This window comes from Rattus norvegicus, chromosome 12 (assembly GCF_036323735.1).
Source record: "Rattus norvegicus strain BN/NHsdMcwi chromosome 12, GRCr8, whole genome shotgun sequence".
In the NCBI taxonomy this organism is placed as follows: Eukaryota; Metazoa; Chordata; class Mammalia; order Rodentia; family Muridae; genus Rattus; species Rattus norvegicus.
In genome coordinates, this window is record NC_086030.1 from 36,596,261 (window position 1) to 36,618,754 (window position 22,494).

At 47.4% G+C, this 22,494-nt stretch overlaps 1 protein-coding gene and 1 long non-coding RNA gene across 5 annotated transcripts in view; one reads left to right on the forward strand and one right to left on the reverse strand.

Annotated features, from left to right (window-relative positions):
• Window positions 1-22,494, reverse strand: part of Tmem132b (transmembrane protein 132B) — a 263,981-nt gene that overhangs the window by 105,020 nt on the left and 136,467 nt on the right.
• The window catches only part of LOC134481289 (uncharacterized), a 32,352-nt gene continuing 15,285 nt past the window's right edge, over window positions 5,428-22,494 (forward strand). The window contains exon 1 of the long non-coding RNA XR_010056759.1: window positions 5,428-5,704. This is a non-coding gene — a long non-coding RNA (uncharacterized LOC134481289). The remainder of the gene's footprint in view (window positions 5,705-22,494) is intronic.

Consider the following 22,494-nt stretch of genomic DNA (forward strand, 5'->3'; position numbering starts at 1 on the left):
GGAAAACTAGCCAGCGGTCACATCAGGAGACAGAAGCTGAGCTGCCTGCAGACGCTGCCGAACGCATCCCAGCACAAACAGTCCTGGCCCCACCCGATAAGCTAGGCTCCCCGGTCCTGCAAGAGGAGGAGAGAGTGGAGAGCCGCCTCTTAGAAACCCATGGAAATCCACACGCATCTACTGTGAACCGATTCCACTCGAAAGGATTAGCCATCCTTCCTGATTAAATCTCTCCTCGTTGCTGGTAATATCCTGAAAAATCCAATTTATTAACTCAGCTTAATTGCTACTCTGACAGCTGGTTCTGCTGGCTCCTTTTCATCCTAACCACACTTCCCACAGGATGACAATTCTCCTATTGCTCCTCATGGAAACTGATGTGTCCATCACTGAGGAAGGTGTGTGGACGGGCAGCATCCATCACACTGAGGCAACCAGAGAGCAGAGCAAAGCCCAGCCATACCAGCATATTCTCTCTCTCTCTCTCTCTCTCTCTCTCTCTCTCTCTCTCTGTCTCTCTCTCCTTTCTACCCTTTCATTGCATTTGGGCTCTCAGCCTGTGCAATGGTGCTATCTATATTCAGGGTACACCTTCCCCTCTTAGTTAATCCTCTCTGGGTACACCCTCTCAGACACAATCATAGTCATCTCCTAGGTGATTCCAAACGCCCTCAAAATCGTGATCGAGGTTAACCAGGTGTATCCCATGGCAACCTCACACGTAATACTCTCATTGAACCATACTAGATCTAACCCTATTCCCCTCCCCCAAATACTCAGGTCTGCAACAGAATATGAAATTCATTTCAACCTGCTTCAAGTATCCTAGTAAGCTTTCTGTTGCTGTGTTAAAACACCATGACCTAAGGCAATTGGAGACGTAAAGGTTTTTATCAGCTTACGACTTACGGTCCATCACAGAAGGAAGTCAAGGCAGGAACCTGGAGGTAGAATCTGAAGCACAGACCACGGCCTGCTCCTCATGGTTAATCTAGCTTGCTTTCTTATAGCACCCAGGACCACAAGCCCAGGCGTGGTACTGCCCAAGTGAGCTGGACCCTCCCAACATCCATCATTAATCAAATATATATACCCCAAGAGTTGCCTACAGGCCAATCTGATAGATGTGTTTTCTCAATTGAGGTTCTCTCCTCCCAGATGACCCCAGCCTGTGTCAAGATGACAAAAAAGCATATGTAGCAAGAACCCCACCCCATACACACACACACACACACACACACACACACACACACACACACACACACAGTCTAAACACCATATAAAGCAAGGTTCCCAACCCTTTGGGGAATTGAGTGACCCTTTCACAGGGGTTGCCTAAGATCATCAGAAAACATAAATATTTAAATTATGATTCATAACAGTAGAAAATTAGTTGTGAAGTAGCAATGAAAATAATTTTGTAGTCACGGGTCACCACAACGTGAGGAACTGTATTAAAGGGTCTCAGCATTTGGAAGGCTGAGAACCGCTGGTATCGAATGCCCAGGTTTAAAATCTCCTCTGAGATGCAAGATAAATGCTCAACAATGAGCCCACGCCAATCAGAGAACATGTTAAAGACCTCAAAATACAATGGCGAAAAGGAAACATCCCACTAGTAGAGAAAAAAGGAGAGGTGGGGAAGGGAGATCAGGCCAAGGAAGACTGGAAATCAGGACAGTTATCATAAAACCTTGTGCCTGGCATCCAGAGTTGGCTCCAGGAACCCAGCAGACTCATCCCATGGTCTTACTGCCTGTAGCCCACCAGGCTGCTTTCTTGGGATAGCCAGCTGCTTTCTTGGGACAGCCAAGAGTGCTACATTACTAAGAGCTCCATTAACCAAGAGAGTTCATTGCGGGGCTTTCCCCCACCTGTTTCAAATTGCTGATATTATCAGGATCCCAAGGTCCCCATGACCAACTCTACCTCCTCCTCACAACTTCACAGCCTCCCTCTCAGGGGATGCCTTCAGGGATCCTGACCCTGCTACACTCATCCCACACTACTCCCAGCCCTAGACACACATGGGTCGAAAGCAAGCAGAATAATACCCACCATACTGTGGGCTCCCAGGCATAGAGCAGCCACATGGGAGAGGTTGAAGGTCAAGCGAACATTCTCAGCTTTGATACGCATTTGAGTGTTTTGCCTGTGATTCCGTCTGCCCATGTGTAGTGACCACAGAGGCCATAGGATAGCATCAGATCCCCCAGACCTGGAGTTACAGGTGGTTGTGAGCTGCAAGCAGTGCTGGGAATTGAACCTGGGTCCTCTGGAAGAGCAATCAGTGCTATTGAACATTGATCCATCGTCTCTCCAACCCCATCAACTCTTGAAGAATTGAGCTGAGATGCATACCCTGAAGGTACAAGGGCAGCACTGTGTGAGATACTGGGATGCTACAGCCACAGATGGCATAAGCCTAGATAAAATGTGTCTCTGAGGGAACTTTGGCCAGCTCTGTCAGCATAACATCTGTATCACTTGCCTAAGAGCTGTGGGCTGATCCTTAAGATACTTTGTATTAGTAATTCATTGCTACTTAATGCATTATCCTAAATGTGGAAGATTTGAAAAAACAGGTGTGAACTACTTCCACCTTTCCTTCTCTGAGGCCTTTCATCCTCAGTCAAGATGTCATGCAGCCTTAGGCTCATGACTTAGAGGGCACCTCTGCAGCTGTGGGCAGGAAGCCTCGGGTCTTCACCATGGGGCCTCCCCATGGCAGCCCCGTGACACAGCAGCTAGCTCCCAGAATCGATGGCTGAAGGGCATGGAGGAAGAAACAATGCCTTTCGGAGGCTCATCTCTATAGTCACTTCCGTGTCATACCTTGTAGAAGTAGGTTGCTCAGTCCTACCACAACATGGAGTCCCTGGTGTCTCCAAGGTGTCACAACACAATGTCCGAAATTCCCAGGCACATTCAGCCTGTCCTGATTCCAGGACCATACATCAGTTACAGGTCAGCTCTCTGGCACCTGAAACCATTCAAGCTGGCTCTCCCTTTATACAGTATGTGCTATTTCACTTTAATCCTGAAATATATTGGCTCGGTCATCAGAATGCCCAGTTTCTATGTGGTACTCATGTGCGCGCCAGTTTTAAAGGCTCCTGATCCGTATCAGTGGCGGGATGCTGGGCAAGTCATTTAAGGCTCTTGGCCTTAACGTTCTTCCTCATAAAGGAGGATCCCGGATTCCTGGCTTTTGTCAAGTTATACACTAATGATTTCTCTGAGTTGGTTATCTGAGATTTCATAACAAGAGCCTCTAAGTCAGAGCAAAGGGGATGGACGCACTTGCCAATAGACAGCAAGGAATTCCTTAGGACTAAGAACAGGAAGGAATGGAGACAGGGAGAAGGGGGGAGGGGGAATGAGTGCTGATTTGTTAAAAGTGCAGGCTTCAGTGTGATACACTGGCTATCGGTTTCTTCAGTTCGTCTTCTTCTATAATCCGAAATCCCCTAAATAAATAGGATGTCACCCAGCTTCCGGTGTAACCCCCCCATGTCAGTTAGGTGTCTCTGCCGGAAACACTTCAAAACTGGACGGCTTAAAACTACACTCGGGATATTTGGAGGAGCCTGCTGTGTTAGCAAGAAGACCAGAGTTTAGTTCCACACGATCCACATATACACTAATGGTCATGGCAGCCCACCTGTAGTTCTAGCCTAGGAAGTGGAGACCAGGATCGCCCCAGAGCAAGCTAACTAAACAGACTTGATATATGAGCTAGCTCTAAGTTTGATTGAGAGACCCTGCCTCAAAGACTAGTATAAAAGACTGAGGGAGAATAGATTCTGACATCAACCTTGGTTCCACACGCATGCACGCATGCATGCACACATCTGTACTGCATCTTCACATATACATGTGGCCCCCCCTCCCGATACACAGAAACACACCTTGGTAGTCTGAATGAAAATGGCCCCCATAGGCTCACAGGGAGTGGCACTATTAGGAGGTGTGGCCTTACTGGGGGAAGTGTGTCACTGGAGGTGGGCTTTGAGGTTTCAGAAGCTCAAGCCAGGCCCGGTGGCTCGTGCGTTCTTCCTGCTGCCTGATGATCCAGATGCAGAACTGGCAGCTACCTGTCCAGCACTATGTCTGCCTGCGTGCTCTCATGCTTCCCGCCATGATGATAATGAAGTAAAACCTCTGAACTGTAAGCCAGCCCCAATGAACTGTTTCCCTTCATAAGAATTGCTATGGACATGGTATCTCTTCCCAGCCCTAGAAACCCTAAATAAGACACACAAATAGGCACACAAAGCTATAGAGGGGGGAGGGGGAGGGGGAGGAGTGGGGGAGGGGGAGGAGGAAGAAGAAGAGAAGGAAAAGGGGAATAAAAAAGAATAGAGAAAGGAAGGAGGGAGCGAGGGAGGGAGGGAAGGAGAGAAGGAAGGAAAGAAGGAAGGAGGAAGGAAGGAACAAGCGAACGAACGAACACCAGCTGTCAAACCATTCAGCAGAGGTGCACGTGAAGCTGCCAACCCAAACCACGGGTGCTTCTGCTAACAGCTTCCACTTTACACACGTTCACGAGAGCAATTTCTCTGCGACAGAAAACAAACTGACAAGCAACCCTAATTACCTTCTTCTCTGCCCTGTCTTAGGACCGTGGCTAGCCGCCTAGCTCGACAGCAGATCCAGGGTACCCAGGGCCCTGATCCTTCTCCTCACCTTGAATTCCTGTTATCTAGAGTGTTTACTTCTGACTCCTAGGCGACACTGTCTGTCAGGTTAGGAAAGTTTCTTCCTGCTAGCCCGCTACCGAGTGTCTGCATAAAGGAGGATGAGTTGGAAGCTGTTTTCATCCGTAAAGCTCTGAGCGGCCCTCCCCCACACAGCTCTTGGATCACGAGGATGGGACGGAAAAGAGAGGCAAGAAACCCGCACGTAAGAAATGATAAAGATCTGAACTCTAAAGCAACTGAAAGTCGTGTTGTGAAGAAGAAGAAGAAGAAGAAGGAGGAGGAGGAGGAGGAGGAGGAGGAGGAGGAGGAGGAGGAGGAGGAGGAGGAGGAGGAGGAGGAGAAAAGAAGAAGAAGAAGAAGAAGAAGAAGAAGAAGAAGAAGAAGAAGAAGAAGAAGAAGAAGAAGAAGAAGAAGAAGAAGGAAGAAGAAGAAGAAGAAGAAGAAGAGGGAGGGGAAGGGGAAGGGGAAGAAGGGGAAGGGGAAGAAGGGGGAGGGGAAGGGGAAGGGGAAATAAATTTAAACCGAGAAGCTGACATTTACGTGAGAATGCCCTAAGAGAGAAACTGTGAGGGAAGAAAACACAGGGCATGCTTGAAGTGAGGCTAGCCACGCCCCGTGCTCCTCTGGGCCTTTCTTTTCCTTCTCCTGGACTCCTAGAAGAAGTGTACCTCTGGATTCTGCCCCCCCCCCCCCGGGACCTCTTCCCTGCACGCACGCTGACCAGAGGAATGCAGCTGAAGAAGATGCCAGCCGTTTCCGGTGGCTGGCCTTTGAAAGGTGCCTGCCAACTCTTGGGGCAGTTTCCATAGAAACGAGGATGGCATAGCAACAGGCAGAGATTCCACATGACACAAGCCGGAGGACAGAAGCAGCCAGGGTCTCCTGGAGAAGCACCCGCTTGGTCTTGGAAACAGCCACTTGGACGTCACTCAGAAACGCCATCCAAGCCTCATCAGGCTGTGAAGCTACTGAGACAGATCCATCCGTTACAACAGCTATCAGTAATTACCCTAACTCGGAGAGCTGTGGGGTGGGGGCTGGGCAGTCAGAATGGTTAATGATAATATGTCCTGGTGGTGGCTTTCAGAATCTTAATCTTCTTTCTACACACTGGCATCCGCCCTCAGACCCAGGGAAGAAAGAGCATCCTTGGTTTTCCTCTGAGTAACTAAGGATCTTGTAACCATCCAACATCTAGACTGGCAAGACGGCTTACTGGTTAAAGGAGCTTGTGGCCAAGCCTAAGGACCTGAGTTCAATCCCTAGGGCCCACATGGCAAAAGGAGAGAACTGACTTCTTACAAGTTGTCCTCTTGCCTACACACCACACACACACACACACACACACACACACACACACACACACACACACACACCATGTCGTACGCATGACCACACTCATACAAACACAATAAATGAATGTGTTTTTAAAAAAAAAAAAGACAAAATAAACCAACATCTACCAAAGCTATCTAATAAAGAGTTCTGGAGGGCGGTTGTATAGAATTTCAAAGAAGAGAGAGGAGAATAGTTTGGCCTGCAATTATAAGAAATAGAACACAGGCGCTCTACAACCTCCGGGTAAATGTTCCAGTCACCACCCTCTGGTGGGGGAAGAGAACAGTGCTGGTCAGACTCCTTGGGGTGTGCGGTTGTTCGTTTCCCACTCAAAATCTCCTTAGCTTCTGATGGGCAAACGACCTAAGTGTAACGTTCATCAGCGACGATTCACCCGCAGCCAGGCCACCATTAAGCCCAATGAAGCTGTTAAGACAATCAAGAGGCCTTAGGGCAGCCAGCAAATGAGCCCATTTGTCTTCTGACACCAGCAAGAAAGCTTAGAATTCTCAGAGCCCTGAAAATTATTGTATTTAGGAGGCAAAATAATGTTCATGGAGTGGAGAGGGGCCTAGAACAACCTCACAGTCCTTCGAGACTCTGACATGGCTTCTCAAAGCTTCTAGGCACCATGCAGATCTGCAGGACACTGAAAAAGACATGTTCTCTCTGGCCCAGAAGTTTCTGCCACTGTAACCATGCAGGCTTATATAAGATCAGCCACCTTACTCTGGTAAATTAAAAAAAAAAAAAAAACAAAAAAAAAAAAAAAAACTCAAAATAGGTTTCTCAGTCACTCTCCCAAGGACGTCAGTGTCACACAGCCAGCAAAGAGCAGAGAAAGGGTTTTGTTTTGTCTTAAAATGTTTATTCTCTTCATGGTTATGTGTACCTGCTTGGATTTATTTGAACCATACGCATGCAGGTTCCCTTGGAGACCAGAAGAAGGTTCTGGATTCTCCGGTAGCTGGAGTTACAGGTGGTTGTAAGCTGTCCAATGTGGGTGGCTGCAACAAGAGCAGCAAGCGCTCTGCAAGGCTGAGCCATCTCCCCAGCCCCCAAGGCGAATGTTTACTTCCAGACAGTGCCGCCCCACAGCCTCGATGGCCCACACAGCATGGCACGGCATGGGGCAGGATGGCGACAAGCGAGTGGTTTAACTCAAGATGCACTGAGGCTGAACCACTGCAAGGACAGGATGTAAAGGGAGGTGGGCGTCGGTGAGCAGGCTCACACCCGACTTTGCACTCCACTCTCCCACTAGGGACGCAATGGACGTGCCTTTTGTCCAGGTTCTCAGAACTGAAGTGTGTGTGTGTCTGTGTGTGCATGTGTGTATTTATGTGTATATATATGTGCATATGTGTATATATGTATATGCATGTGTGTATATATATGTACATGTGTGTCTGTGTCATGGTGTCTGGGTATATACACACATATATATATGTATATGTGTCTGCGTCAATGTCATGTATGTCTGTGTATACATGTGTATGCACATGTATATAATATGTATGTATATGTGTATGATATATGTATATGTACATGTATATGCATATTCATATGTATAATGTATATGTAAAATGTATATGTGTATATATGTGTGTCTGTCTGTGTCTATGTCATGTATGTCCCTGTGTATATGCATATGTATATTATGTGTGCCTGTATTAAGTATATCTATGTTTATATATGCTTATATATGCATATATATGTATGTGTGTCTGTGTATGTCATGTGTATCTGTGTGTATATATACACACATGTGTATATATGCATATGTCTGTGTATATATATGTTATGTATGTGTCTGTGTGCCTGTGTGCACATATATATGTACATGTACATGCATATTTATATGTATAATGTATATGTGTGTATATATGTGTGTATGCATATGTATATGTGTGTCTGTCATATGTATCTGTGTGTGCATATGTATATGTATATGCACATGCATATCATAATGTATATCTGTATGTATTTGTGTGTCTGAGTGTATATGTGTGTGTCAGTGTTGTGTGTCTTGTGTGTATATATGTGTATATTACATATATATATGTATTGTGTATTGTGTGTGTATTTAAACTGTGTTTAAACTAGGCGTGTCTCAAGACTTGGAGGGATGAATAAGCTATGTGTAAGTGATGTTCCTGCCTCTGTTTTATGCATCCCGTACCTCTGCCCACTCCACCTATACCTGTCAAGAGGGACAGAGAGAAGAGAGAGGGGTTTTCTCATCTTCTCCAGGGCCTTGTGCGCAGTAGACAAGTGTTCTAGCACCTAGCTGTGCCCCTAGGCAAGCTCTACATTCAGGTCTTGGGGCAAGTTTTCAGAAACACATAATAAATTATTTTTGTGTGATAAAGACTTAGAGAGCTCCACTTCCTCTGGGTCCTGGGTTTGCCACGAGGCAAGAAGAGAAGTTAGACCTTTATGAAGGTCATAAAGGGCTGAGAGGCCGTCTGGCAGCTGGTTCCAATCCATGGAGCTCATATTGCTAAGTGGTCAGGGGAACACAGAGCACAGAGCACTCTGCAACTAAAGCTGCTAGCGGAACCGGTCAAATGAGAATGTGAGAGGAGACGCAGAGGGCTTCCAAGGGAAGGAAAGAAAAGGGAGTCATGCTACGCCCGTTCACTTTGCAGACGTAAAAAAAAAAAAAAATGAACATCCAGCTGGGGAGAGGGGGTGATGCCTTTAATCCTAGCACTCAAGAGGCAGAGGCCGGCAGATCTCTGAGTGCGGAACCAGCCTGGTCTATAGAGCAAGTTCCAGGACAGCCAGGGAACTCCTGTTTTGAAAAAAACCAAAACCAAAACAAAACAAAATGAACCACCAGTTAAATGGAAGCCGTGGAAGCAGAACATCCAAGCCGGATGCAGCCAGCCTGGTCTCTGAGAGTCTGACCTCTAGCCCCAGTAAAAACAGTCTAGTGACCAAGTTTAGCAGCACAGGCTGTGATCCTAGCTATTTGGGCAGCTGAAGCGGGAGGGAGGATCGTTAAGTCTTTTCTGGGTGACAGAGGGAACTCAAGGCCAGCCCGAACAGATCCATGAAACCCTGTCTCATAGTCTCATAGTCTAAAATTAAAAGCCCCATCATCCCACATTTATACCGACTCCCCCAGCCCATCCCTCTGAGCACCCTGGGTCAGGCACCCTACATCCGCTCCATATGGAAGCATCCTACGTCAGTCAGATCTGGTTTACAACAGCGGATTCGTGGAGCAAATTTTGTTGGCATTTCTGGAGGACCCGAGCTAACTAACCGTTTTCAAACCTAAGCTGAAAACAGGACCCTCAGAGAGTCTGCACAGTGTGACTGAAAAGTTTCAGTCAGTGGCCCAGGTACAGGGAGCCTGCCAAGCTGCCTGGACCAAGTCTGTGTCTATCTTCTTGACTCAGCCGCTGATTGGCTGGTCATGTCCCCGCCCCTTGGTCTATGCAAAGCAGGTCCAGTGACTTAAGGTCCTAATCCTGATGCCCATATGGCAAGAGAGGACTTCGAAGAAGAAATCCAGGCACTGAGGGAAATAAATAGAACTCGCTGTCTCCCATGTGTGGAAGCTAAAGAGCTTGCTCTTACAGAAGGAAGTAGGACGGGTGAGACGGCTCAGTGGGTAGTGACGCTCATTGACAAGCTTGATGACCTGAGTTCAATCCCCTTGGACTCAGATGGGGGAAGGAAAAGCCCAACTTACACAAGTTGTCCTCTGATTTCCACCTGTGTACCAGGGCGTGCACGCACACATACACATCACACACATGCACACGCACACGCAAACAAATCACACACACACACACACACGAGTGCTTATGATATACACACATGCATTCATGCACTGTTGAAGTTAGACCCCAGTTCTGTCTCCAGGCCCGTGCTCCCAGAAATAAGACTCAGACGCAAATTATATTTACAAATACCTTGATCATATAATGAGGCTCTACTCCGACTAGATCATAACTAAAGATAATCCATTTATTTTAACCTACATTTTGCCACGTGGCTTTATCTGTGCTCAGGTCCCATGTGTCTGTCTCCTCACGTCTTTTCTGGTTCCTCTCCCTGCCTCTTTTCTATCCCCAAATTCTTTCCCTTCTTCATGTCCTACCTCTATTTCCTGCCTAAGCCATTGGCCATGGGCTTTTTAATTGACAGGTGATGCACCCATACACTACACAAGACAATCCCTCTACAATACACAAGTGTACAAATAAGTGAATAGAAATAGTAAATACTTGAGCAAGACCCCTCAGCAGCAGGGAACCCACGTGTCAGAAGGCAATAACGGACCCCTAAGAGCCCGCTGACTTCTACACATACATACATGCATAAGCACAAACCCATGAGTAAATAACTTTTTAAGCTTTAAAAACAACTAAAACAACTCGAAATCCCCAAACGAGTGTGTTAAGAGTTCATCTCAAGACCTTAGAAGCTGATCGTTAAAGTTGAAAGAACGTAAGAATTCAACACCAAAATAAATTTTACCTTCAAGTGAGAAAAGACAAAATTTTAGATTCTTGGGGAAAGGGCCATCGAAGGACTGTTCTTAGGAGAAAAAAAAAAAGTAGCGAAGAAACGTTTGACTATGTTAACTACAGGATTTTCTAGAACTTTCTCTTATAAGAAAAGGTGCATTGCATGGGATGTTGAAAATGTGCTCCGTAAATCGCAATGAACTGCATTGCCCGCTGTCTGTGTGGCTCAGTTTTCTCACTGTGAATTTTTAAAATTATAAGATCTCTATTGACTTTGAATCTTTTCATGATCCGTTCAGACACCTCCTGATGAATATGAAATATATAACACCTTTTTTTTAAAGGATGGATATTATTTAGATTTTATTCAAAACCCAATGAGAAGCAGAGGGCTTGGCTGATAAATAGCAAAATAGTGAAGATGGTGATGATGGTGATGGTGGTGGTGGTGATGATGACTGTCATGATGATGATGATGGTGATGACAGTGATGTGATGGTGATGATGGTGGTGGTGCTGGTGATGATGATGGTGATGATGGTAATGATAGCAATGATGATGTTAATGATAGCAGTGATGATGATAGGGGTGGTAGTGGTGGTGGTAATGATGGTAATGATGGTGGGGATGGTGGGGATGATGGTAGTGATGGTGGTGGTGGTGATGATGGTGGTGATGATGTCATCATGATGATGATGGTGATGATAGTGATGTTATGGTAATGATGGTGGTGATAGTGATGATGATGGTGATGATGGTGGTGATGCTAATGGTGGTGTTGATGATGGTGGTGATGATAGCAATGGTGGTGATGGTGATGATGGTAGTGATAGCAATGATGATGGTGGTGGTGGTGGTGATGGTGATGATGGTGGTGATGCTGATGGTGGTGATGAAGATGGTAGTGATAGCAGTGATGATGATGGTGGTGGTGGGGGTGACAGTGGTGATGATGGTGGTTTCGATGATCATCATCATATTCAGGGATTGATGGCTGCCTCAATCTAACAAGGTTGATATTAAACCAGAATCCCAGCGATGCTTTCCTGGCCTAGTATCCCCCAGTGAGGGGCTGGGGGCGTGGCTCAGTGGTAAAGCACCTGCCTAGAATCCCCCAGTGAGGGGCTGGGGGCTGGGGGTGTGGCTCAGTAGTAGGGCGCTTAACTAGCATATGTGAGTCCTAGACCACACACACACACACACACACACACACACACACACACACACACACACCACAGAATTACGATATGACTCAGCACTTCTAGGTATTTCCACACACCATCCCCTCATCCAAGGGGATGAAATGGAAAGCAGGGGCTGGAACACTTGACTATAAAGACTATGGAAGTCCCACCACCAAAAGGGAGAGGTATCAGACATCTTCCTCAGGCAGCATGAAGCACAGACATACAATGACCTGTAGTTCAACACTCGGGAGGCAGAGGCAGGAGAAGCACAGAACTCTCAGGTCAACCTGAACTGCAAAGCAAGGTCAGGTTCAAGCATCTCCCTCTGGGGAGTTAAGCACCTAAGCCTCCCTGGGCCTGCCACAGACATTCACAATGAGCTGAACTTCACAGAGGTCTTAGGTGACAGAGTCTACCAAGATGGACCTTCTACAGCTCCAGGTAATGAGACTAGAGAAAACCCAGCTTCATATTCAAGACTTCCATCTTCCCTCCTCCATTACAAAGAACCTCCTTCAGGAACGATGGTGCATGTCCAAGATCCCAGCACTCATCCAGGACGCAGAAGCAAGAGAGTCCTGGGTTCTATGCCAACCTGGGCTACACAGTAAGACCTGTACCTATAGAGTCTCTGTCCCTCTGCTGGTCAGCAGCCTGTGAGGTGTCCATGATGCAGAGATGGTGACCTGGCTGGCTGTGGAGCAGCTTGTAACCTGGCAGTAGCTCCTGGGTGTGGCCAGGATGTTCACAGCAGTAAGAAAAGCTCAGCAGAGGAAGAATACAAACCCATCCCTCGAGCCCTGCTTTAGTGTTCCAGCTGCCTTGGTGACTGCTCCCTGGAAGGAACTATATTTCTTTTTCCTTTTCCCACCAATAATAGAGAACAGGGTGATTTCCACCATGCTCTGAGCTGCCCTCCGACAGCCTGCCTCTCCACCCACATGCCAGAGGCCGCTTGTTCCCAGAGCTTCAAGCAGGCTGAGGTAAAAATGTAAAAGAGGGTGACAGGTGTTGGAATCAAAATGGAGTCACTTCTGTCACTCCAAGCAGAAGCAGAGTCAATAATTCCAGGAGTTTGTAGAGGAGGGGGATCTTGACACGTGATGCCTGAGAGGACTCTACCAGGTACACAGGCTTGCACACAAGCCCCTGTCGCCTTTCATGGCAAGCCCTTCTGCAAGGATCCCTGTAGAGTGGGGATCTGCTCAGTCTTAGACTGGGACTGCTCTTGTTATCCATTACTGCAGATAACAATTATTGCTTTGAAATATCCTCCTCGTTTTTTGCCTTTAAAACTTTCACCCAGAGCTGAAGACATGACTCAGTTAGTAAATGCTCACCACACAAACATGAGGATCTGAACTGGTCCCCAGCATCCATATTTTTAAGCAGCCAGACATGAAAGCATGGAGTTTGAAATCTGAGCACTGGGGAGGCAGAGACAGGTGGATCCCTAGGGCTCAACAGACAGATAGCCTGGACTAATTGACTAGTTCTAGGACAGTAAGTGACAAGGCCAGCTCCCCTGCCCCCAAAAAAGATTGGTGGCTCCTGAGAAATGGCATTCAAAGTTCTCCTCTGTTCTCCAAATATATGCACATACTGGTGCATGCATGCCTACATATACATGAATATCACTGTACACACACACACACACACACACACACACACACACACTTCCCCTTGACTCAATATGCTCACAGATTACTATAGTACCCACATTCCCACAGCAAAGTTGTTCCCAAGTGGATACTGTTGATAGCACCTGACTTGTATGTATTGGGAGGGGTGGGGATAAAACTAGAGTGATTGACAGGTTGTCCAGCTATTGTGGGGAAAGGCAGGCTTGTGGATACAATGACAAAAATCTAAAACATCTTGAATGGCCATCTATGTCACTCAGACATCTTAAGCTAGATACCACCAAAATATATCATGTCACGAGCCTGGACAACCAAGTAAACTGAGGCAATGTACCAGTGTTTTTGGTATCAAGGCACTGCCACAGGCAATTGAGAAGGGAGCCTCTCACATGGCAATGTGGACTGACAACACGGCCAGTATTAGGGCATAAAAAACTTCACCAAGAAAAATTAATGAGAGGAAGTCATTGCATCAGACATGAAGAAATGCTATTGTAATCTCAGCACTCTGGAAGCTGAGACAGGAGGATCACAAGCTGGAGGCTATCCTAGGCTTTATGAGAACTCAGAAAGGGGAACAGAGAGACAGAAAAAGAGGAGAAGGGGTTGATTTTGAAAGGGGTCGTGACTAAGAGGTTTACCAGATGTCCCTCCACAGACTACATTAGTTGAAAACTCTAACAAGGTTTACAAGTATGGAAGATAAGTTAGATGTCACTGCAGAGGGGTCTAGGAGCCAGAGCCTGTCCATCAGGTAGGTAGTCTGAGTCACAGGGCCACAGAGTGGTAAAAGGCCAGACCAGCCTCCTGGCAAGCATCTCTCACTGTTTGGCCCTGTTCGAGTCAGCAGGGACATCGCCACTGAGCAATTCAAGGATGTTAGACGACATCTTTAGGTTTGGGTGAAAGGTGCTGAAATGAATTGTCCTTCAGATAAGGGTTTTAGTAGGGAAGTGATGGCACCATGCCATAGGCAATGGGACAGAGTCCTGACTAGGCAAAGAGCTTTAATCCAATGGAATCAGGGCAAATGCTCCTATAGTTTCTGTGCCTTGTGATCTAGCCTATGCACTAGGAGTCAGGAGAATGATAGATAGGAATGAAGGGTCTGGAAGGAACTAGATAGGACAAATAAAGGCTGCAGCATCTAGCCTCTTAAAGGGGCAGCATCCTATAGCAGCAGGTCTGTGATCTTACAATGTGTGGATACCAGGTAGACAATGCAAGGTTGGATGTCATCATTAGAAGGGTCTGAACTGTTGCTGCTGAGGGCATTAATTGCTTAGTGACCGATGTCTTCTCTGAATTGATGTCATCAATTAGAACAATATCAATATGCAATCCAGAATAACTGGACTTTTTTCCCATCACACCTCACTAAAAATATTAAGTGAATGGTGACTCTGTTTTTAAAAAGATAACTTCATTTTGAATTGTATGCATGTGGATGGGGTATGTGCAAGTGGGTGCAGGTGCCTGAAAGGGTGAAACTTCCCGTCCTCTGCAGCTGGAGTTACAGATTGGTTGTGAACCACCTGATGGGGGTGCTGGGAACCAGACGCAAGTCCTCCTTTCTCTTCTACAGGCAGTTTATCTGTGCAGTGGGAGCAGGCAACAGAAGGGACAAGACAGGCACTGGGGGGGACCTCAAGGTTGACCTCCACAGAGTACCCAGCAAAGAGAACTAGGGTAAGACGTAACCCAGCATAAGGCATTCCCAGCAAAAGCCATACCTCTGTGTGGATGCAAGACCCATAGACAAGGAACAAGAAGCCTGAACTGACACGGGTTACCCTGGAAGAGCTTCAGGACACAGTCTGAAAGGCCAGGTGCAGGTGCCTCTGGGTTTTAAGGCTGGACGATGACACATTAAGAGACCAGTAGGAGCCAGCAAGATACTTCAGCAGGCAAAAGCACTCACTATGCTTCCAAGCCAGACAACTGAAGTCTCATCCCCAGGACCTACATGGCAGAAGGTGAGAATCCATCCCTAAAGGTTGTCCTCCTTATGCTGTGGCACATGCACACACATCCCAGTGCACAACATATACAAAATAAAAATTACAGTGGAGAGAGAGGGAAGAGAATGAATGGAAAAGAGAGGGGAGAAATGGTAGGGAGGGAGAGGATAAAGAAGAGACCCCCTACCTGCTCAGCAGAGCTGCCAGAGACTTAGTAGTCTAAGAAAGTCATAGTCCGCTCTTGTAGAAAGGCTGGACCAACTTCCAACCATCTTGAGGCCCAGTGGCCTAGGGTAGCCTCCCTGATGGGCTGCCCTTCCCTCTGCCTACAGAGCTCTCCCCTAGACTTTGCAGATCAGCTCCTTGTCTTCATTCAGGTTCTCCTCGGTGTCTCGTCCCTGAGTCTACCTTCCTCATGGGCTTGATTGCAGTATTGTGAGGGTAGGGTTAGGATAGGGCAGAGGCAGTTCACATGGCACAGTGTACATGTGGAGGTCGGAGGACAGATTCTGGAAGCCGGTTCTCTCATTCCACTTTGACCTTGAGGCAGAGTCTCTCTCATTTCCACCATGCTGTCCATTCCAGCCTAGCAGACTCGTGAGCTTTTGGGCAATCCCATCTGCTGGGATCACAGTTGCTTGCCATCAGACTCCGCTTGTTTATATGGGTCCCGGGGATTGAACTCGGGTCTTCTGGCTTCTATAGCAAGCGGTTTTATCTACTGAGGATATCACAGACCCATCGTCTGTCTATTCTACCAAAATACAAACACCTAAGCTAGGCATGGTTGCACATGCTTTTAACCCCACATTTGGGAAGCCAGGGCAGGAGGATCTCTGTGAGTTCTAGGCCAGCCATGGCTACACTGTGAAGCCCCATCTCAAAAATAAATAGATAAAAAATTACAAAGTCCTGGCCATCAAGAGCCCTGTCTAAACCCACTGTTCTATTCCTAGGACCAAAAAAAAGGATCAACATTTGAATAAGAACGTGAACATGGTAGTTTTACAAGAAAAACTGAGACCCAGAATTATTTAACAACATATCGAAGGGTCCCCAGGTCTCTGGTAGCAGAGCTAGGAGTGGGCCTCAGATTGTGGATGGCTTCAGCCTGTGTGAGACAGTGGTAGGAGTTGTGGAAGATGCTGGAAGTTAGTAGAACACAACTGATTTAAGACAGAAGACAGTAAAGGTCAGTGGGCTGGAGAGGTGGCTTAGTGGTTAAGAGCACTAACTGTCCTTTCAGAGGACCCAGGTTCAATTCCCAGCACACACACACACACACACACACACACACACACACACCTGTCTGTAACTCCAGTTCCAGAGGATCCGACACCCTCACACAGACATGCATGCAGCTAAAACACCAATGCACGTGAAATAAAAATGAATAAATCGTTTTTTTAAAAGACAGTAAAGATTTTCCCATGGCTGGGTTGTAAAGTCCAGGAAGAGCTAGCCATCCCAAAGCTCTTTCCAATCATGATGACTGCACGTCCAAGAGACAGTCTGGAAACTCATTTCAAGCCAAAGGGCATCGCCGAGCGTAGCCAATAAAAGCAATAAAATAAGCGGGACTTCATTAATGAGACAGCCATGGAAAAGGTGCCCTCCTTCTCCAGCACAAAACTGCTGTGACTGAACTGAGGGCGTCTGCGTGGCTCAGCAGAACCACTGTCTGTTGCCAAATGGAATGTGGGCTCACCCTCTAACAGGCTGGCGCTGGAGTCCACTCCAGAACTCATGTTGATGTCACGATGATATAGAGTCAATAATGACTGCTGGGCAATTTGACCCAGCTTTCCCTCTGGAGGGAGGTTGGGTCTTTAGCAGTGGCCACCTGCTGCTCAGTATCAGAGGTTATGGAAGTCATTACAGACACAAGGGCAACACGGGCTCTGACCCGAGACGCTTACAAAGCCATGTAAAGACTTTTGCCAAGAGGCCCAGAGTCAGCCAGGCGCGGCAGCAGTGTCGCCATCTACATCGTTGGAGGGGCTGAAGAGATCAAGTGTTTATAACCGTGCGAGCCCATGGAGAAGCAGCCATGGCTCCTTCCTGCGCATCCTCCAATCCAAACGCTAAAGAGAGAGGCCTTATGTGGCAGGCACCTGACCTTGCTCCAGGCGGACTCAGTCCCGCGCACCTCAATGCTGAAGGTCAGCTGACTCCGGTTATCAATCAGCTTTGGGATTGGCTGGGCGTGAGGGAGATGTTTCCAGCATCCAGTAAGAATGGGATGCATTGCTCTGCACTGTGTCTCTCTCACTCTGATCGTCTCGGCAGCGGAGACAGATCCATGACCCCACAGCTTCCTGCTAAGCCAAGAAGTAGGCTCCGAAGCTGCTACCGAGGGACCTGCTTTTTCGCACGATTTTCCCTGCGAATGCATGGCCATGATTTTGCAAAGACACCCAGCCCAGGACACCGCAACCCTAAACAGAGAAAAATGCAACGGGAATTTTAACGGATTTTATCAGTCGAAACTTTGAGAAGCTCCCAGCACAAAGAGGGGGAAAGTTCTATAAATGAACGGAAGGATGGTATTTGAACCCTGAAAGGCACATGACGCCCAAACATGCCCAGCGCCGCGATCGAGTGAGTAGACGCTTTGTGGCTTAGTGAGTAAAGGCAGCGCTTGCTATGGAAACACGAGGACCTTAGTTCAAATCCCCGGCACCCCTGTAAGAAGCCAGGCGTGGCTGCACACCTACCTACAACCACAGAGCTGTGGTGGGCAGAAACAGGAGGGCTGCTGAGGGCTGCTGGATGAGAGGCAGTAACAAGTTCAGTGAGGGACTAAGCATGGAGTGACAGAGCAGGACTCCCGGTGTCCTCTGTCAAAAGAGAGGGACTGGTTCTTTCTCAAACACAGACATCTATCCATCTGTCTTCTCTTGAAGCCATCAGCAGGGGGTGAACAGCCTTGAGTCCATGTCCCTCTGTGCTTAGCCACGGGCTGATCTGAGGGTGTCTCCAGCTAAACAGGGAGAGGCTCTGTATCATGATGGACCGCCATAACACATGTTGTGGGTGGCAGCATTCTGTCTTCCTGCTACGAGCATAGCTATCTACAGCAAGCACGGGGGTATCAGAGCCTGACTGAGCGAGACCTCCTCCATCAGACTCTCGGGCTTCAAATCTGTGTCTGAGTTTAGAGAAGGCAAGACCTGCTGGCAGAAGGCTAAAGAACCTTCCACTACTGTGGATGTGGCTGGTGCTGCCCCAGCTGAGGACTCTGGTCCAGCACTGGCATCACCCATCAACAAGATCACCTTACTGGACTCCTTTTATTATTCAGATGTGTCTGGAAGCCCTTTGCCATAAGCAGTCTCATAACTGAGATTATGCCACTTGGGAGGGGAGGAGACAACACCCCTTCTTGTTCTGTTAATGAAAAATGCAGGAGCTAGATCAAAAATAACTCTCTGAGAGGAACAGGATGTGAAGGAGCTTCAGGAACTTTCAGGATGAAAATGACAAGCAGCAGCCTTGCTTGTCTTCAGAGGGAGGAATGGAAACAGTGGCCTCCATCAGACTGTGTGAACTTCCCAGTCACCATGTGGGTGACTCCCCTTGAGACTAGCCCTCAATAGAGATGGTTCCTCTCAAATCCAGTGCCAGCATTATTATACTGGTGGATGCTGGACTTGATGGTCTCCAGCTGGTTCAGCCGTATCCTAGCCTTAAGAGTCCAGACTACCAGCCAAGAGCTCAGGGAAAGTCAGGGACAGCGGAGTGCTCAAGCAACACCATTCAGAGTGAGTGAGGCCCACAAAGGATCTGATTTAATGATGAAAAGGAAGGTGTGCTCTCGGGAAGCCTTGGGGAAATGGGTGCTAGGGATGGGGCTGAAGAGATGGCTTTAGTGGGGTTGGGGTGCTTGGTATGCAAGCACGAGGACCTGAGTTTGGATTTGAGCACCCACATAAAAAGTGGCATAAAAGCACCCTCATAAAAAGGCTATGAGGCTTGGTGACTGGGGTGGGGGGGCTCACTGAACTGAATGGCTGCCAGCCTTGCTCCAGGCTCAGTAACATACTCTGTCTCAAAGGGTCGAAGGTAGAAAGACAGAGCTACGTCCTCCTCTGGCCTCCGTGCAATACACACACACACACACACACACACACACACACACACACACACCTAAGTCAGCAAGATGCAGGGATAAGAAAATGGGACAGCCACAGTAGAGGCTGAAGTGTCAACAATGGTACCATTTCAGGACAACCTGAGAACCTCTGTCGCCAACTCCCACTACCATCTCCAACTCCACCCTGTTTACCACAAAGACTGTAACTGAGTTCTAATGGTTCCAGCCATACCTGTCCCTTGACACACCCTTCATTAGTCTACTGGCAAGCTACCTCATGCAACTGGCCTCTGCTTCCAGGTCTTCAGAAGTCATGAGGAGGACTCTGCCCAGCCCAGCTCAGCCCCTGGACAGAGCAACATGGTCTCCTCAGCAACACCTGCTGTCCATTCCCAGCTCCTGATGTTCCCATCAGACCTGAACAGACTCACCTGCAAGCCTCCGCACCATCAAACATTTGACCCCTGGAAGCTCTTTATCTAGCTTGCCATTAGAGAGCACTGCTGGGCTCTCCCATCTGGGAGGAACGGGGCAAGCCTCTAGGAACCCACCTTTCCCCTCCATGCTGAACACACTTCTCAGCGCATAGTAACTGCATATCTTCCTCATCTCCCCTGGGAACCTTACAGTGATCCCTCCCGCACTAGCCGCTCACACTCTGGCTGAAAGCCAGTCTTCTCCTGTTTGCCTCCAGAGGAAGATGTAGCACTCTCAGCTCCTCCTGCACCATGCCTGCCTGGATGCTGCCATGTTCCTGCCTTGATGATCATGGACTGAACCTCTGAACCTGTAAGCCAGCCCCAATTAAATTGCTGTCCTTATAAGAGTTGCCTTGGTCATGGTCTCTGTTCACAGCAGTAAAACCCTAAGACAAGTTTGGTACCAGAGACTGGGATATTGCTGTGATAGGCCTGATCATGCTTTTGCTTGGAAGAATGTGGATTTAGGGACTTTGGATTGAGAAAGCAATGAAGTAGGGCTTCATTGATTATCCTAGTAGGAACATGGAAGACTTTGTTGCTGAGGGTAATCTGGACTGTGAAAGCCTGGCTCTAGAGGTTTCAGAGGGAAAGAATTTTAGTATGTGGCCATGACTGTTCTTGTGATATGTTGGTGAGGAATGTGGCTGCTTTTTGACTGTGTTTAAAGAGTCTATCTGAGGCTAAGGTGAATAGATTTATATTAATTGCATTGATAAAGGAAGTCTCAAAAAAAAATCCCAGCAGAGATTTTGTTCTCTAGTTAGGTCTCATGAAAAGCATTTAGATCAAGCAGAGCAAGCTTCAAAAGGAAAAGCACAAAATGCATGAGTCAAAGAAAACAGGGGCACAAGAAAGTAGAATGGAGCTGAATTTTTTTTTGTTCAAGGAAATACACAGATTAAGAGAGTGGTGAACGTGGGTAAGATCCCACCCAGCCAAGCTTACTGTTTGTGCTTGCAGTCAAACTAAGGACTTTTAATCTGGAATGAACTACAATCCAGAAATGGAAGGCTTTTGATCCAAATCTTGAGGAACAGGGGCTGTGAAAACTTTAGCCCAGGCATGGAGGTAAATTAATTAAACACCTTTAATCCCAGGAGACAAAGACAAACAGATCTCTGAGTTTGAAGTCAGCCTGGGAGAGCAAGTTCTAGGTGAAGAAAAGCTTAAGTCTAGGTGTAGTGGTATACGACTTGATCCCAGCATTCAGGAGCCAGATCCATGCAGCTCTCTGAGTTCAAGGTCAATCTGCAGAGCAAGATCCAGGACAGCCAAGCTTAGGCAGTGAAGGAGTTGGAAAACAGAAAGCTGGTGATACTGTAATAGAACAAGGGGGGGCCATGTTTCAGCTCCAGCAAGCAGCAGAACTCAGCAGCTTCAGCCATGTGGCTTTGGCATTAGAGTCCAGAATAGAAAGGACAGTTGATGCTGGTTAACTGAAGCTAAGAAATTAGTGGTGATTAAGAAGAGACCAGTGGGCTGGAGAGATGGCTCAGAGGTTAAGAGTATTGACTGCTCTTCCAAAGATCCTGAGATCAAGTCCCAGCAACCACATGGCTGAGAAACACTTAAAGAAATGTTCAACATCTTTAGTCATAAGGGAAATGCAAATCAAAACAACCCTGAGATTTCACCTCACACCAGTGAGAATGGCTAAGATCAAAAACTCAGGTGACAGCAGATGCTGGCGAGGATGTGGAGAAAGAGGAACACTCCTCCATTGTTGGTGGGATTGCAGACTGGTAAAACCATTCTGGAAATCAGTCTGGAGGTTCCTCAGAAAATTGGACATTGAACTGCCTGAGGATCCAGCCATACCTCTCTTGGGCATATACCCAAAAGATGCCTCTGTTATGGGATCCGATGTCCTCTTCTGGTGTGTCTGAAGACAACTACACTGTACTCATATAAATAAAAATAAATAAACCTTTTTTAAAAAGAAGAGACCAGCATCACTGAGGTGAAATCTTCTGAGAAGTGTTTTCTGAGAACACAAAGAAGCTGTGTTCCAGAGATAGCCAAGGTTGTGTCTCGTGCTGCAGCTGGACTTGGTAATGTATAAGAGTCACCCAGTGGTGCTGGTTTTGAAGGCATGAAAAGGGGTCATGAAGAGAAGCCGAGGCTTGGCACTGGGAGAGGCCATGGAAGGCCACAGTTGAAGGTGCAGCCTCAGTTGCAGGTGACAGCACAGGACTGAAGGGGTCCTAGGAGGAAGTTGAGGTTTGGCACCATGAAGAGAACCTATGAGAGGCTATTGGTGAAGCCTAGTTACAGGAAACAACTCCAGGAAATTGGAGTTGCTAGTACCACAGGCGGATCAACAAGAACAGCAGAAGCAATGGAGTCAACCAGAGCCTGGAGTGCTAGCTACAGAGGGCAGAGCTGGAGAAGTGACCCAAGCCCTTTGGAGGAGCCCAGAAGATCATGTGTGGATCCCAGACATTGGAACAAGAAGCTGAAATGTTGAAGTTGCCTTGGAGACCTCAAAATGTTCGATATACCAGAGCCACGGCCTATCTGCTGAGAAAAGCTGTCAATAAGGAGTGGAACCAGCCCAGGAGAAAGAAGTTTGTTGCAGTCAAAAAATAAAAAACTGA